General features: G+C 37.4%; 1 protein-coding gene across 5 annotated transcripts in view; it reads left to right on the top strand.

The window, feature by feature from the left end:
- Positions 1 to 17,172, top strand: part of LOC141458656 (uncharacterized) — a 567,253-nt gene that overhangs the window by 216,723 nt on the left and 333,358 nt on the right. For all 5 annotated transcript variants that reach the window (XM_074136929.1, XM_074136930.1, XM_074136928.1 and 2 more), the window contains one exon: positions 14,133 to 14,161. The gene's annotated coding sequence lies outside the window, so the exon portion shown is untranslated. The remainder of the gene's footprint in view (positions 1 to 14,132; positions 14,162 to 17,172) is intronic.

A 17,172-nucleotide genomic window follows, 5' to 3' on the forward strand; every position in this document is an offset into this window, starting at 1 on the left:
TGTTTATTATTAATTAAAAAACCTTTCCAAATTGTTTCCTACCAATTTCTTTATTAAAGTTTTAAAACTAAAAAAGATTAATTATTATCTGACATTGCGACTACGGGGAAAGAAATACAAAATATATTTATTTATATTTATAATATGTTTATTTATTTTTTATTTATTTAAGGCGTGCCAAAATCTGAGATTACGAGGGTCGTTTGAAAAGTCCGTGCAAAAATAAAAACTACTTAATTTTTTTGAGTAAACCTTTTTTATTTTTCAACATAGTCTCCTTTTAGGCTTATACACTTCGTCCAACGCTGCTCTAGTTTGTTGTAATCCCTTCCGAATAATAGGATTTGTCCAAGCTCTGAAAAATAGCCATTCGTTTCTGCAATCACCTCCTCGTTTGAATAAAATCTTTTTCCGCCGGCCATTTCTTCATATTGGGGAACAAATAGTAGTCCGAGGGAGCCAAGTCTGGAGAATAGGGGGAGATGTGAAACGAGTTGGAACCCTATTTCCATTAATTTTGCGACCACAACTGCTGAGATGTGAGCTGGTGCGTTGTCGTGATGGAAAAGGACTTTTTTCTGGGCCAATCGTGGGCGTTTTTCTTGCAGCTCGGTTTTCAAACGATCCAATAACGATGAATAATATGCACCTGTAATAGTTTTACCCTTTTCCAGATAGTCGATGAGGATTATTCCTTGCGAATCCCAAAAGACAGTCGCCATAATCTTTCCGGCCGAAGGAACGGTCTTCGCCTTTTTAGGCGCAGATTCCCCCTTGGTAACCCATTGTTTAGATTGTTCTTTGGTCTCAGGAGTGTAGTGATGTATCCATGTTTCATCCACAGTGACGAAACGACGCTTAAAGTCCTGCGGATTCTTCTGGAACAGCTGCAAACCGTCCTTGCAACACTTCACACGATTTCGTTTTTGGTCAAGCGTGAGCAATCGCGGCACCCATCTTGCGGATAGCTTTGTCATGTCCAAATGTTGATGCAAAATATTATGTACCCGTTCATTCGAGATGCCCACAGCACTAGCAATCTCACGCACCTTCACTCTTCTGTCATCCATCACCATATCATGGATTTTATCAATGATTTCTGGAGTAGTAACCCCAACAGGGCGTCCAGAACGTTCAGCGTCACTTGTGCCCATATGGCCACTCCGAAAATTTTGAAACCACTTATAAACTGTTCTAATCGAAGGTGCAGAGTTACCATAATGTTTATCAAGCTTCTCTTTAGTCTCCTGAGGCGTTTTGCCTTTCATAAAGTAGTGTTTAATCAACACACGAAATTCTTTTTCGTCCATTTTTTGAAAATCACTCGACTTCCTCGATTCAAACGAATGCCAAACACAAAGAAATAGACCGATCTGGCTGAAACTTGGTGTGTGTTCTTCCAAGAGATGCTACTAACTAAACATAACCTCGATACGCGCCAGTAGTGCTATCTCTCTGACTTTGCACGGACTTTTCAAACGACCCTCGTACTTTTCTTCAGAGCACTTCCGGTTTGCGGACAGTGTTCTCTCGATTCAGACAACACTGTCCTTTCACCGGCCAGTGAGCTGTAAGAAGAAGCTCCTAAGAGATAAAAATCCTAAAGGCCAGCAGCTGGATTAAACCCAGTACACCAACCACTGAGCTAAAAGGGCCTTCTCCTTTTATTATTTATATAACAAACTTATATCTATTGTCATCTTTGTGGGATTTATCCCTTGAGAAAACATTAAGGGTTGTTTGACCAGTAAGTCCCTTTTGCCTTTTAATATTAATGCCTGACAACTGAACCAATATTCCTAACTTCAGTTTTTGGTATTTTTTTATATTATTATTATATTTATTTTTTATTTTTTTTTAAATTGACCATTTTCCACCCGCAAATAGATATCAGCAGGTTAAGTTCTTGTCGCAAATTAGGACTTCCTGCATTCGTATCCACATGGTAAAACATTGACTTCCCCACGTTTCGACCGCAAGAAGAAATAACTTGTCTAACAAGTTAATAAAATTATTTGTTGATCATTTTAAATTATCTCTGTTCATCCCTAGTCCTTTCAAATTCAAATTTATTTATTGCTTTTAAAATACAATTTTATAGCATGAGTTCAGTTTGCCATACCAAAACGTGCGAAACTGCTTTACAGACTTCATGGACGACGCTCCAAATTACCCATTGAACTCAAACTCTTAATATATACAGTACTATTCTCAAACCTATGTGGACTTACAGGACTAGAGCTGTGGGATTCAGCCAAACCTACAAACATACGGACTGTGCAGGCATTTCAGTCAAAACTACTGCCGACAGCTAGCTGACGCTCCTTTCTACGGTGACTAACCTCACTCTTCACAACGACCAAAAATTCCACACTACTCTCTCGACTAGCTCTAATCCTCTTGTACTGTCTCTCGCCTCCTCTGACATCTCTAATACTCCTCGCCGACTGAATCGCCAGTGGCCTCGCGACTTCCTTGAGGTCTGAAGGCCTATACGCCATTAGTAAAGTAAAGTAAAGTAAAGTAATCGCCTATTTTTTCAGGCGGGCCTTTACGTCCAACTACCAATTAGGTGTCGTGGACGGAGGCGACTAGCAAACATACTTTACTGTAAATTACTTTTTATTAACCATTAAATAAAATCCAAGGCCTAAGACCGGGAATCGAACCCAGTACCACAATACATATTAGCTTCGCAGGTCTCGCCTCTAACCTCTCGGCTATCGTGGCGCCCATACGCCATTATTCTCCTATCTCTCCTCTCTCCTCCTCGTATTCTCCTCTCTCCTATAGAGTGTGCTACCGTTGGGTAGTTTCTCTCCTCCTACTCTTCCCGCACCAGTTCATCTTGTTTACCTATTTACTTATTGTATATACTTATACAGATTTTAATTTAAAAAATAAATCAAAAAAAAAAGTTTGCCATACAGTAATAAAAAAAATAAATAAAAATAAAAATAAAATAAACAAATAAAAAATAAAAATTAATAATAATAATATGCGTTTTTTCTTCCATTTAAGACCAAATAATAAATAATATAATAATAATATAAAATAATATAGGCCAATAAGCAAATTGAGCCTCAAAATGAGTCAGCCATTTATTTATTTTTATCATCATAATTCCATTTTGATGAAACTGGTAACCGTAATAAGTTGGTACCATTATTTACAGAAAATAAAATCAGTAAAAACTGAGCTCACTAAATGACCTACTTACTCTAAAATAAGTAGAAAAATTTTGGCAAAATTGTACTGTGTTTTGTAGCTCTGTATTTAATCGGCTCTAAACCCTTCATATTTTTTTTATTTATTTTGCAACTGTATCTAGTACAATCGGCAAAAGTGATGAGAGATAAGGGATGGCGCAAATACACATGCACGTATATATGTGTGTACATACATACACGCGCACATGCATGTGCGCCAAGGGCGTGGAGTGGAGTGAACGACGACCATCCAGTGATGGAAGCCGTTAGTTCGCCAAATTGGCAAGCTTACCCTGCAACCATCCTAGGAGGTCGGCGTTAAATGTTGTGATGATCGCGTGGCCACAGCCGCTTTAGTCTACGTTGAGAATTTGAAGGAAGTGTTGTAGTAGACATGTTGTGGATCAGAGGGTAGATTTGAATGGAGTTTTGTGTAGCGAGATTGGGCTATTTTCAGAAACGTGTGGAATATTTAGATCAGAGTGTATAGTATGATTGGAGACGTAGAAGGGAGCGTTAACTATTGTTCTCAGGATTTTAGACTGTAAGATTTGAAGTCGGTAAGATTTGGCACTTCCGTAGAGTTGTATTCCGTACGCCCATATTTGGGCAAGTCGAGCGGTATGTAGTGTTCGTTTGTTTGTCAGGGTCAGTTTCGAACGTTTGCCGAGTAGTCTTTTCAGCATTTTCTATCTCTGATTGAGATCAATTCGTTTGAGTCTCGTGTGGGGGTTCCATATTAGTCGTTGGTCAAGATGTAGTCCGAGATATCTTACTTCGTTAGTAATTGGTATAGACGTATTGTGGAAGTATTTAAATTAATTTTTTACACTCTTTGGAGGTTACCTTGTATAAAGGAATGCCTTCATAAATGCGATGAAAAAATATTCTATCTGATTTTCTCCTTCTCATTCAATTCTTAACATTCTAAAAATATTTAATATTCAGAAAATTTTAATAAATTAAAAGTATGAATTTTAGAACTCGAACACAATAAAAGAAAAAGTCGTGTTTGCTAAATAGATGTCTGGTCCCTTTGTTGGGTAGAAAAAAGTGTTGAATCACTTTATTGCCTCAGCTAGAAAGTTATTAATTATTTTTATTAATATTAAAAGTAAGCATTAAGCTCATTTAACTACCTCTATTTAAAAACATAAAAAGGTTTATTCGGAACAATATTAGTATGGTAAAGTTGAAACTGAAGTTAGTAAGCCGACTGTCGGCCGGTTATATAAGGAGGCCAGTACGAGTTAGAAGTTGCCCGCATGTTCCTTTCCAGTCAAGAGGTTTCTAGGTCATTGTCCCCGGGCGCTTTGTCTCCACTCCTACTGTGCCTGCCTCGGATCCCTCTATCTGCTTCTCCCTTTTTTTGTTAAATAAAAAACATCTCCACTCGACTGTTGTTGTTGCCATCCTTTTTAGTCGGACGTCTTTTTCTTTTTTTTTATTTTTATTATTTCGTTTATTTTTACAAAGATTATCACATATCAGTTGAAAACTACCTCTTTAGTTGTATCGTAAAGATATTTTTTACTCTTTTTCTTATCGTGATGATCGATATCGCTTTAGTGTTCATTTATTTATTTTATTTCTATCTCTTTCCATTTATCTGAAACACAAAACAACCAAATTATTATTATTTTTCCGAATACTTCTATCTAATTACAGATTGAAATAAGGACAAACTTTGGAATTTATTAATTATAATGCCGCTTGATTAATATTCATTTTTTGAGTCGCTCGTGTTCTTGGCATTGAAGACAAATTTTCTGTTTATTTATATGTACATGATTCCATCATTTTTATAAATAAAAAAAATTTTGATGCTTGTTATTGAAACTACAAAACGTGATCAATTTGAAGTATTTATTTTTTTTGGAGATTGGCTAACTTATTTGAAGTTTAAAATCAAATAGTTTACTCTAAAAACCTACGAGGGTCGTTTGAAAAGTCCGTGCAAAGTCAGAGAGATAGCACCACTGGCGCGTATCGAGGTTATGTTTAGTTAGTAGCATCTCTTGGAAGAACACACACCAAGTTTCAGCCAGATCGGTATATTTCTTTGTGTTTGGCATTCGTTTGAATCGAGGAAGTCGAGTGATTTTCATAAAAATGGACGAAAAAGAATTTCGTGTGTTGATTAAACACTACTTTATGAAAGGCAAAACGCCTCAGGAGACTAAAGAGAAGCTTGATAAACATTATGGTAACTCTGCACCTTCGATTAGAACAGTTTATAAGTGGTTTCAAAATTTTCGGAGTGGCCATATGGGCACAAGTGACGCTGAACGTTCTGGACGCCCTGTTGAGGTTACTACTCCAGAAATCATTGATAAAATCAATGATATGGTGATGGATGACAGAAGAGTGAAGGTGCGTGAGATTGCTAGTGCTGTGGGCATCTCGAATGAACGGGTACATAATATTTTACATCAACATTTGGACATGACAAAGCTATCCGCAAGATGGGTGCCGCGATTGCTCACGCTTGACCAAAAACGAAATCGTGTGAAGTGTTGCAAGGACGGTTTGCAGCTGTTCCAGAAGAATCCGCAGGACTTTAAGCGTCGTTTCGTCACTGTGGATGAAACATGGATACATCACTACACTCCTGAGACCAAAGAACAATCTAAACAATGGGTTACCAAGGGGGAATCTGCGCCTAAAAAGGCGAAGACCGTTCCTTCGGCCGGAAAGATTATGGCGACTGTCTTTTGGGATTCGCAAGGAATAATCCTCATCGACTATCTGGAAAAGGGTAAAACTATTACAGGTGCATATTATTCATCGTTATTGGATCGTTTGAAAACCGAGCTGCAAGAAAAACGCCCACGATTGGCCCAGAAAAAAGTCCTTTTCCATCACGACAACGCACCAGCTCACACCTCAGCAGTTGTGGTCGCAAAATTAATGGAAATAGGGTTCCAACTCGTTTCACATCACCCCTATTCTCCAGACTTGGCTCCCTCGGACTACTATTTGTTCCCCAATATGAAGAAATGGCTGGCGGGAAAAAGATTTTATTCAAACGAGGAGGTGATTGCAGAAACGAATGGCTATTTTTCAGACTTGGACAAATCCTATTATTCGGAAGGGATCAACAAACTAGAGCAGCGTTGGACGAAGTGTATAAGCCTAAAAGGAGACTATGTTGAAAAATAAAAAAGGTTTACCCCAAAAAATTAAGTAGTTTTTATTTTTGCACGGACTTTTCAAACGACCCTCGTATACAGGAGCTCGTACACACACCATATAATCTATTTGGAGGTCAAATTCTTTAAACCAAACTGATTAATCATCTTCAAAAGGTTTGAAACCGGTTTGGGACCAATAAAAGGCAAAAACGTCTTATATTTGTCTTATTAAAACTGTTACAAAATCTAAGACTGACTTGAGTATGTAATTCTGTACTGCAATACAACTTAGTGTTGCGGGCTTCGTCTATGTAGTCTACACAAAAGAAATAGAAAACTATATACCGCTCTACTTGCCCCAATATGGACCTACGGAATACAACTCTACGGAAGTGCCAAAAAATAGAACATCAACCGACTTCACACCTTACAATCAAAAATTCTAAGAACAATAGTTAACGCTCCTTTCTACGTCTCCATCCTATACACTCTGATCTCAATATTCCTCTCGTCTCTGAAATAGCCCAATCACTCTACATAAAACCACTAAAATCTACACAGTCATTACAACTCTCTGATCCACAGCATGTCTACTACAACCCTTCCTTCAAATCCATATAGCAGACTGAGAACAATAGTTAACGCTCCCTTCTACGTCTCCAATTACACAATACATTCTGATCTAAATATTTCTCTCGTTTCTGGAAATAGCCCAATCTCGATACATAAAACTCCATTAAAATCTACACAGTCATTACAACTATCTGATCCACAACATGTCTACTACAACACTTCCTTCAAATCCATATCGCAGACTGAGAACAATAGTTAACGCTCCCTTCTACGTCTCCAATCACACAATACATTCTGATCTAAATATTCCTCTCGTTTCTGGAAATAGCCCAATCTCGGTACACAAAACTCCACTCAAATCTGCATAGTCATTACAACAACCCTCTGATCCACAACTTGTCCACCAAGAACACTTCTTCAAATCCATATCGCAGACTAAAGTGGCGGTGGTTACGTGATCATCTTAACACATAAAGCCGATCTCCTAGGATGGTTGCTGATATTAATACGAGGCGAACTAACGGCTTCCATCACTAGATGGTCGTCGTTCATTCCACTCACGTCTCTTGGCGCACATGCATGTGCAGGTGTATGTATATATTTGCATATATGTATGTGTATTTGCATCTTTTCCTTACCCTAACCTCTTTTGGTTGTTGTAAAATTAATTACAGTTGCAAAATAAATAATAATAAAAAACCCTTTATACTTATTGCATAATAAAATGAAGTTCTCCACTCGTTTACTTCTACAGTTCACTGTTATCATTGCTACTTTAAACGATATGTCAAGTGTTGCCCTGCTATAAATCTATTTACGAATGGACTTTATTCAGTGCTCAGGGGGTGAGTGTAAATAGAAGAGTAAACTGAAGAGATCGTGCTGCTGACACGGAAAGTATCCCTCTACGGCAACTCAGAACTCCATCCCACTAAGGGGCAGTCAGTACGCTGCGAACTAAACTCCCAACTGTGCTCATCTAACCAACCACCACCACTAACGACTTCGTCGCGGCAGATGTATTGACCCATCGTCATGGTCCGCGACTAGTCTAGACTAGTACCTTATCCCCTCCTCTCCAATAGTTTTAATGAATGACCTACGTTACAAAGTTTTACGTTCTACTTTGATACAAGTCTTTATTTTATTATGCAATGAAATTTTAATGCAAAAATCAATATGTTGAAGTAGGATGATTTATAATGTTGTAGGTATACTGTTTTATAAATGAATGCACCACACAGTTTCTGTTGAGCTTTGTATTTATCTGGGTAAAATATACAAATTATAAGTGGTTTTTCTTTGTTAGTTTTTGGAAATAACTTTTATTTTGTAATGGAATAATTTAAGAGGCTGTGGTTAATATACAGTTCATTTTTTCCAAAGGGGGGATCTCGAGAGGTTGGTGTTGCACTTTATTGAAGAGAGCTGAAACAACTAATCAAGCTTAGATAAAAACAAGTAACACAATAAACTTTTAGAACAAGGAGGTTCTAATTTTTCCCAAAAACTTTGACTTCATATTTCGGTTGATTCGGATGAGTCGGCTTATTTGTTACCTCTTCTCAACCTCCTTGTTCTAAAAGTTTATTGTGTAGTTCAAGAAAATCTGTGTTTTATTCACATATTTAGCACATTTTTTTAATTAACTAAAGAATAACACTCAGATCTAAACTCGTTAAACGAAAATCCTTTCTTTCGAATTTGGTACCTAACACTCATTTAAACTCATATATTATTTTCTTCTTTTAATTTAATTTTTCATTTAACACTGTTTTGAGGCCCACTTTTTTGCAATTAATCAGAGATTTCTGCATCAATTTTTAAAATAACCCCTATGCGTTGTATACCTTTCGAAATGTGATTGTATGTAGATGTTTTTCCTGAATAGTGCACGTTTTTAACATATATAATATTTTTGAAAAAAAATGAAGTCAAAGTTTTTGGAAAAAATCAGAAACTTGCTATTTCTTATGTTTGGGCTACAAAGTAAAATACTTAATATCATTATTTTGAAATATAAACTAGCTTATTTATGAGGAAATTTAACCTTCTTTCTAATGAGCTTATTGAAATTGCTGTAGCTTTAATAGTTTGAGAAATATAGACAAATGTTTGCTAAAAAGTAGTAGTACCTTGAAAAAACATAAAATTAAAAATATCTACAAAACCGAGCCGAATCGAGTCATAGTTTATACGGAATTTTTTTGTTACAAATGATGCCCAGAATCGCCTCTCGAAGTTACCGTAGTCTTATGCTGAACACCCTGTATATGTCTATTTAAATCTTTTATTGAAATTCATAACTGAAACAATTGCAGAAAATATTCTATACTACTCTCATGATAAGAGTAAATCTCGAGGCCATCTTCTCTTGGAGGATTATCTGGTATTGCCGAAGTGTTCGATAAGACGGTTAAGATGAGCTGCTGTAGAGGAATGAAATTGGAAAAAATGAGGTTTCGCAAGATCTTTAACGCAAAGGATTTTTAGATCATTATAGATGGTGAGGTTAGAAATAAAAGTAAAAAGCGTTAAGAAGTTTTCGAAGTATTTTTGACTATAAAATCTGGGTTGCGTAGAGAGTTGAAACAGTTTAGTCGATCCCAATACTTCGATGCCGTATGACCCCAAATAGGTCGCAGAATTTTTTGCTATTTAGGTTGAGTTTCGATCGTTGGTCAAGTAGTCTGGCGAAAAGTTTGGTCTAGGTACAGTCCAAGGTAGCATACTTTGTCCACATTTGGTGCAGCAGTTTGGTTGATGAAGACGGAAGACAAAATTTAAAAATAATAATAATAAAGGGGAGGGATTAGCTATGCGGTTAGCATACTGGACTCCCACGCGGAGATCCTGGGTTCGAATCCAGCATGACCCTTAGATTTTCTCTTCCTAGGAGCTTCTTACAGCTCACTGTCCGGTGATGGACAGTGTTGTCTGTAACGAGAGAACACTGTCCGGAGGCCGGCAGTGCACTGGAAAAAGCTCCGGGCGCCAATAACCTTAGATGTTGACGCGCCTTAAATCATAAAAAAAAAAAAAAAAAAAAAAAATTAATATAATAATTTTGTCAATGTTTAATACTCGTATTTTATTACAATTATAGGAGGGCTTATAAAACGCGTATTTAAGTATACGAAGTTGGGCTCTTAGCCAATCACATTGACAGCATTTAGACTCCCTAACAGCTAAATGCTATCATTTCGGGGCAGCATGGCTCCCGCCTGTTGTAACTAACTTTAGTTCAGTTCAGGTAGATCACTCTTTCTTTTTACCGTAACTTACCTACTTGATTTCCCGCTCCATTTAAAAAGAAAAAAAATATCATCTTTCCAACTCAGGGACATTAATACAGGGTACCCGGTGAAAAAGTGAAACCTAGTGTACCTAGTTATCGATATCGAATAATGCAAAAGAAAATTAATTCAGGACGAAATAAAAGAAAAAAATTCAATCGAAAAAGGGCCTATTTTGGGGTATCTTGTGCAACAACTAATTTGAAATTATAATAAAACCAATTAATAGCTTTAAAATGAAAAAGCAGTCATTTAACTTTATCTCTTGCTAATAAATTTATATAATATATATTCATACAGTTAGTGAGGTAGTATAAATTCTATACATTAAAGATAGAAACTGAAAAGCCGATAGGAGATAGCGGACAGATTGTGACCTTGGGCTACCGCTTTGCTTTTATCATCGCACCCTATCTCGCTCGTATACATTTTTATCTCGAATTCTGACAATTATATTTAACTTTTATATTGCTTATATAGCAGAAACTATGACAAACTTTAAAAATAAAACAGAAGTTAAAAAAAAAGAAGAAAATTCGACACTACTGTACTTAGAGATTGCTGTTAAAGCAGAAATCGAATCTAACCTTTAGAGTTTAGTAGACGAGTATAATAGTAGTGTTACCCCAATTGTACAAATAGTAGATTCTAAATTGTTACTGGAGGCTACATTATCTGTACGCTGAATTGGGGGGTATGACCGCCCCATACAAACGAACTCATTTACGCTGCCATTGCAATAGTTTGAGCTGATCATTCTCAGCACTTTGTGCTCCTTTCTCTCGTTTTAGATCAAAACTGCCATTTTCAGTCAGTGGGATATTTGCACTGAGGTTTTGGACTATAAATGTTTAGAGAGCAGCAAAAAAATTATTAAAATGGTTCCAAAAAAAAAAAATGGGGCTATCAAACTGAACGAGACAAAATCTCGAAACATTACCTTCACTCTTCGACGCATCTCGCTCCTGTCTTTTACAATCTTATTCCTTCACCAGCAGTCAACGTAGTCCGCTACCTTGGGCTTTACCTTGACAGAACACTTACATGGAATCCTCATACTCGACTTAAGAGAATAGAACTGAACAGACGCTTCCGATAACTAAAAAGACTATAAGACACCAGATCAAAACTCACTCTCGACAACAAAAGGCTTGATTTATATCATCATCATCATCATAATCTATTCCCCTTCTACCGCGTCAGCAGTGTAGGGGCTCTTCTTTCCACGCCATGTCTTTTCCCGTAAAGTGCTTCCGGCTATTTCGTTCTTGTTTCTTGTAATAATAAGGTTTAACAGGAGCGGGTTATTGGCCCGAAACCTCCGATCCTGATGATGGGGCTGTCACCTAAGGCATCAGGCTACCTTTTGTGTTTCTTCGAGCATAAAGGTGTTCTAATGCACTAATTCCTGAGACAGCACTCTCCGTGCCCTCAGGTTGTAACACACTGTTGGTCGTTCGGTTCCTGCCTAAGCAGTATCCAGGGGCACCACAAGGAGGAAACCAACTCACCCCCACTTGATTTATACAAGTATATTAAAGCCAGTCTAGGCTTATGGCATCGAACTGTGGGGTTCAACTAAACGCTTAAATCTCTCCAAAGGATCCAGTCCTTGCAGTCTAAAATTCACTGTTCTGTAGTAAACGCTCCTTTCTACGTCACCAATCAAACCATTCACACAGACTTGAACATTCCTTTCGTCACACAAATGGCTAAAATACGATACAGAAAATTCCATCTTAACATTCAATCTCATCACAATCCACATGTACATCATCTATCTTCAAGAACACTTCTAGACATCTAAAAAGACAGTAGCCTCGCGATCTCCTCTCTGATGAAGAGAGTCAATAGAAAGTAAGATTTTATTGGAGCGTTACCGCTGGGTAACCTCCACTCTGTGTGTTATATGTTGTTATTGTTATCATTGTTGCTTATAACGCAATAAAATGCGTTGATTGTAACTAAATAAATGATTAAAAAAAAAAACTTTACAATTACAAGTCTTGTTGCGTAGTAATTCTAAATGTTTATTTGTATTTGGTGGTACTGAGGCTGTAAAATTTTCTTTCATTCATGAATAGACGTACTTGCAGCCCTAGTTTATCATTATTGGAACAAGGAGCGAGTCTTGCTCCCTAAGGCACCGCTACCAAGAGGCTTATTGGACTATCCGGTTCGCTATCTAGTAGGTAAATCCTTCCCTCCTCTTATCTCCCAGGATCTTACTCAGTTTTTGTTGCAATATGATTCTCCTCTTGCTGCAAAGTACAATATCTCAAGTTGCAACCTCGCCTCTTCTCTACCTACGGCACAGAGGTACCGGGTTAAATAGGCCCATCCTGGAAAAGTGTTTTTCCTGAACCTACGGTGCCCAGTAATGAGGCCAGCCTCTAGAAGGATCTTGATTCCTTCAGGGTCTCCTCTGTTCTGATTTTACACAGTTCAAGCTTAATATTTCTATGTTTAATACCTGGAAAACCTTTCCAGGATTCTTCGCGGTCTCTCTCTCTCTCTAAAGTCATTGCTTAAGAGAGCTGTTTGCACGGGTGCCCTCGGTAATACTAAGAGAGCAGGTTCTGGCCCAATTAATGGAGTTGATGGTTCATTCCTGGCCTGCTGATCAGCAACTTCATTACCACTGATGCCAGCGTGAGCCAGCACCCACTCTAGAACTATCTTATTGTGCCGATAAAGCCACCTCAGTGGCTCCCCGCCATTCTGGTTCATAGCCTGGTTGTCCTTGAAAATGTGCATCTCCTCATCTCTAAAAAGCCTCTTCTCAGATTCTCCTCAGCGCAGGTTTTAATCAAAATCCAGACTGAACACTTCTCTCGACACAGTTTGCGGTAAAAAATCGTCTCTAATAAAACTAGCTGGGAATCTAGAAACTAAACTTTTTTTCAAACACCACGAGGGCACCAATTTCGGCTCCTAAGTTCCAACCCAAGAAAACCTGAGCCAGCTTTTCAACCCCGATCGCCAGGAAACTGCAGGACCCCATATTTTTGAAAGCTATCGTAAGGACTAGTTTTGCAATCTCCTCTCTTCCGGCTAAAACAAAAGTTCATCCTGACAACATAAAATATTCTTTGTTCTCACAACATAGAAACTGGTTTGTCTGCTATACAGTTGAGTTTACTAATAGTAACGTTCAATTTATCCCAGCTCGGAAAATGGACAAAAAGATTAGCTTTTCTTCAATTCAAAAATAGGAAAATCAATAATAGCCAGGAAAAGTATTTCCTTAGAGAGTTATCTTACAAACACTTTCACCCTTCCAGTCAATGTAGTATAAGAAGTATAAGTGAAACGAAAGCTGATTTGATACATCTGTGTTCTATGTATAGATAGATAAAGTATGTGAGGTTTATACACTGCTAGCATTGCTTTAAGAGATTTGCATATATCTGATATTTTCGTTAGATAGGGTTATAATATTATGCATGTATGAATTTTGTTCAAACTTATGTAATAAAGGAAGAAAGATTATTGCAAGTAATAATTTTTTATTATATATTTTGTGCCAAGCTTTCGTCTTAGAGACTAGGTCATCTGCAGGGCTTATGTTTTTTAAAACAATATCAATATTTTTTTTATTTTTATAATTAAAGGTTGGTGTGTCTTCTGCCCTGACAGTCAAAGGTGTTCTGAAAATGATTCTGTTTAGGACTCAAACTGGCAATAATCTTTCTTCTTTTTAGATTTAATGAATCATTTACCAAAAACTTTGATTCAAAAACATTTTACTTATGTTTTAATAAATTTTTTGAACTCCCAAGAAAAGAAAAATCTGAGGGTAGCTCTCCTGAATTTGAAACCAGCATCTCGGGCTTGCTGGACCACCTCCTCGTTACCAACTTAATTATTCCCTTTACTTTCCATTAGTCTAAATGTTTCTTTTTGTTTTTCTGTTCCAGGTCTCCTGAGAATGATTACTTCGTATAAGGTAAGAAAATTTCTTTCCTACACATTTTCATATTTGCTCAGCTGTACATTTGTCCAAATGTTTTTTTTTTGCTCACGCATTTTATGAGCATCTAACGTACTAGCCCAGTGGTCGCCAAACTTTTGAGCGAGTGAGCTAGCCTAGCATTTATAGGTCTTTTAGTGAGCTACCAAGGAATACTGGACGAAAGAAAGTACGCAAAATGGAATTAACACACGTTTATTGCCTACAAACATACATTTCTAGTATTAAAATCTACATATCTGACAGTAAGTGTAACAAAAAGTTAAAATGTACATTTCAATGAGAGGAGTGGAACTGTTTTAGGTAATCAAGTATTTTCTTGAAGTTTGGAGAGTATGTTGTAGCAGCCATTCTGATGCAGTTGTCCAAATGTTCATCGGTCAGTCTGTTTCTATATTTGCTTTTTATGAACTTCATACTTGAAAAAGATGCTTCACACAAGTAGGTAGAGCTGAACATAGCTTTCAACCTCAATGCAACTTGAACTACAATTGGATATTTTTCTTTGGGGACTAGAGGCCAAATATTTGCAGTGGTAGAAAGGGTTCTTAGATCATTTTGAAAATCGACAAATTCCATTTCAACTGCAGCCTGATCTCCACCCAAATGTTTTACAACACAAGCTGAGAAATCTTCTGCAGCGATCTCTACAAAAGGAGAGTTGACGAATTGTGCCACAATCAATATGCTTTTAAAATCTTGGAATCGTTGATCGAATTGTTGTCTTAAGTCTGAAAGAATTTCAACGTATTCTTGGTTATTGCTGAGGTGCTGGGGAGGATTTTGTTTGTCAACGATCTTCTTCTGACTAGGAAAGTGCTTATGTTCAAACTGGATAACATTCTTTTCCCCACAGCTCGAGCTTTTTGGAAAATGACGTTACATCTGAAATCAATCAAAGGGTTGCCAACCCGAGCGTGGCCGTGAGCTACCCAAAATTACCCCGCGAGCTACCGGTAGCTCGCGATCGACTGTTTGGCGACCACTGTACTAGCCGATGTTATTTTCTGACAAAGGTATTTTAATATTGTTCTCGTCTAAGATTACTTTTAGTATAACATTGATTACCGAAGTGTTGGTGCATACTCGTTCTATGCAAGAATAGCTAAAGACCGATTGGTTCTATTGCTTCACGGATTAATTACTTTTATTTTACTTATTTTCAGTTTACTATAGCCGAATGGCTGCAGATATGAATTTAACTGTTATAAATTTTATCATCCCTTAAATAAAATATGTTTTCTCTTAAAACTTAAATAAAATAACAATGACTGCAATAATTCTAAAAACTGCTTTAAGTCCTATTTAATTCTGTAATGATCAATCGAAAAGAGACAAATTTGGGAAATAACCAATCAAATGGATTTCAATCCAAAAGTAGTTGTTGTCGTGCTTGTATTGTGGCTTTCTATGGATTTTTCTTTTGAACTGTGCTTTTTGAGAAATGCCTTTACAAATAGCTACCGCAAAACTAAGTATGGCTACCCCAAGGTGTAAAAGTATGCAGCCCAAACAGGTCACCATGTAGTGAAGGATTAAAATTATATCGCTAGTTTTATTAGGTTTAGATTTTGACTTTACTTAGCTGAAACAAACTAAATCAGCAAATGTAGTGCAAAACCGCAAACATAAGTGAAGTCAAATTCTCTACACCAATCTAATTTTCTCTGATAATGAACGAAACTGCCTCGGATTATACAGCATTGCGGATCTGAACGGTTATTATTGTAACTGAAAACTCGATTCGGCTTCTAATACATTGTTCTCATGCGTTTTCATGATAATTAACTATCTTTATAATAGTTATACGAGGGTCGTTTGAAAAAATAAAGATAATATTAATATAAAAAAATACCAAAAACTGAAGTTAGGAATATTGGTTCAGTTGTCAGGCATTAATATTAAAAGGCAAAAGGGACTTACTGGTCAAACAACCCTTAATGTTTTCTCAAGGGATAAATCCCACAAAGATGACAATAGATATAAGTTTGTTATATAAATAATAAAAAGGAGAAGGCCCTTTTAGAGTGGTTGGTGTACTGGGTTTAAATCCAGCTGCTGGCCTTTAGGATTTTCATTTCTTAGGAGCTTCCTCTTACAGCTCAATGTCCGGTGAAAGGACAGTGTTGTCTGTATCGAGAGAACACTGTCCGCAAACCGGAAGTGCCCTGAAAAAAAGTACGAGGGTCGTTTGAAAAGTCCGTGCAAAGTCAGAGAGATAGCACCACTGGCGCGTATCGAGGTTATGTTTAGTTAGTAGCATCTCTTGGAAGAACACACACCAAGTTTCAGCCAGATTGGTCTATTTCTTTGTGTTTGGCATTCGTTTGAATCGAGGAAGTCGAGTGATTTTCAAAAAATGGACGAAAAAGAATTTCGTGTGTTGATTAAACACTACTTTAAGAAAGGCAAAACGCCTCAGGATACTAAAGAGAAGCTTGATAAACATTATGGTGACTCTGCACCTTCGATTAGAACAGTTTATAAGTGGTTTCAAAATTTTCGGAGTGGCCATATGGGCACAAGTGACGCTGAACGTTCTGGACGCCCTGTTGAGGTTACTACTCCAGAAATCATTGATAAAATCCATGATATGGTGATGGATGACAGAAGAGTGAAGGTGCGTGAGATTGCTAGTACTGTGGGCATCTGGAATGAACGGGTACATAATATTTTGCATCAACATTTGGACATGACAAAGCTATCCGCAAGATGGGTGCCGCGATTGCTCACGCTTGACCAAAAACGAAATCGTGTGAAGTGTTGCAAGGACGGTTTGCAGCTGTTCCAGAAGAATTCGCAGGACTTTAAGCGTCGTTTCGTCACTGTGGATGAAACATGGATACATCACTACACTCCTGAGACCAAAGAACAATCTAAACAATGGGTTACCAAGGGGGAATCTGCGCCAAAAAAGGCGAAGACCGTTCCTTCGGCCGGAAAGTTTATGGCGACTGTCTTTTGGGATTCGCAAGGAATAATCTTCA

The sequence above is a fragment of the Rhodnius prolixus genome, unplaced genomic scaffold (genome assembly GCF_049639745.1).
Source record: "Rhodnius prolixus isolate KJV_2025 unplaced genomic scaffold, Rpr scaffold_5, whole genome shotgun sequence".
Lineage (NCBI taxonomy): Eukaryota > Metazoa > Arthropoda > Insecta > Hemiptera > Reduviidae > Rhodnius > Rhodnius prolixus.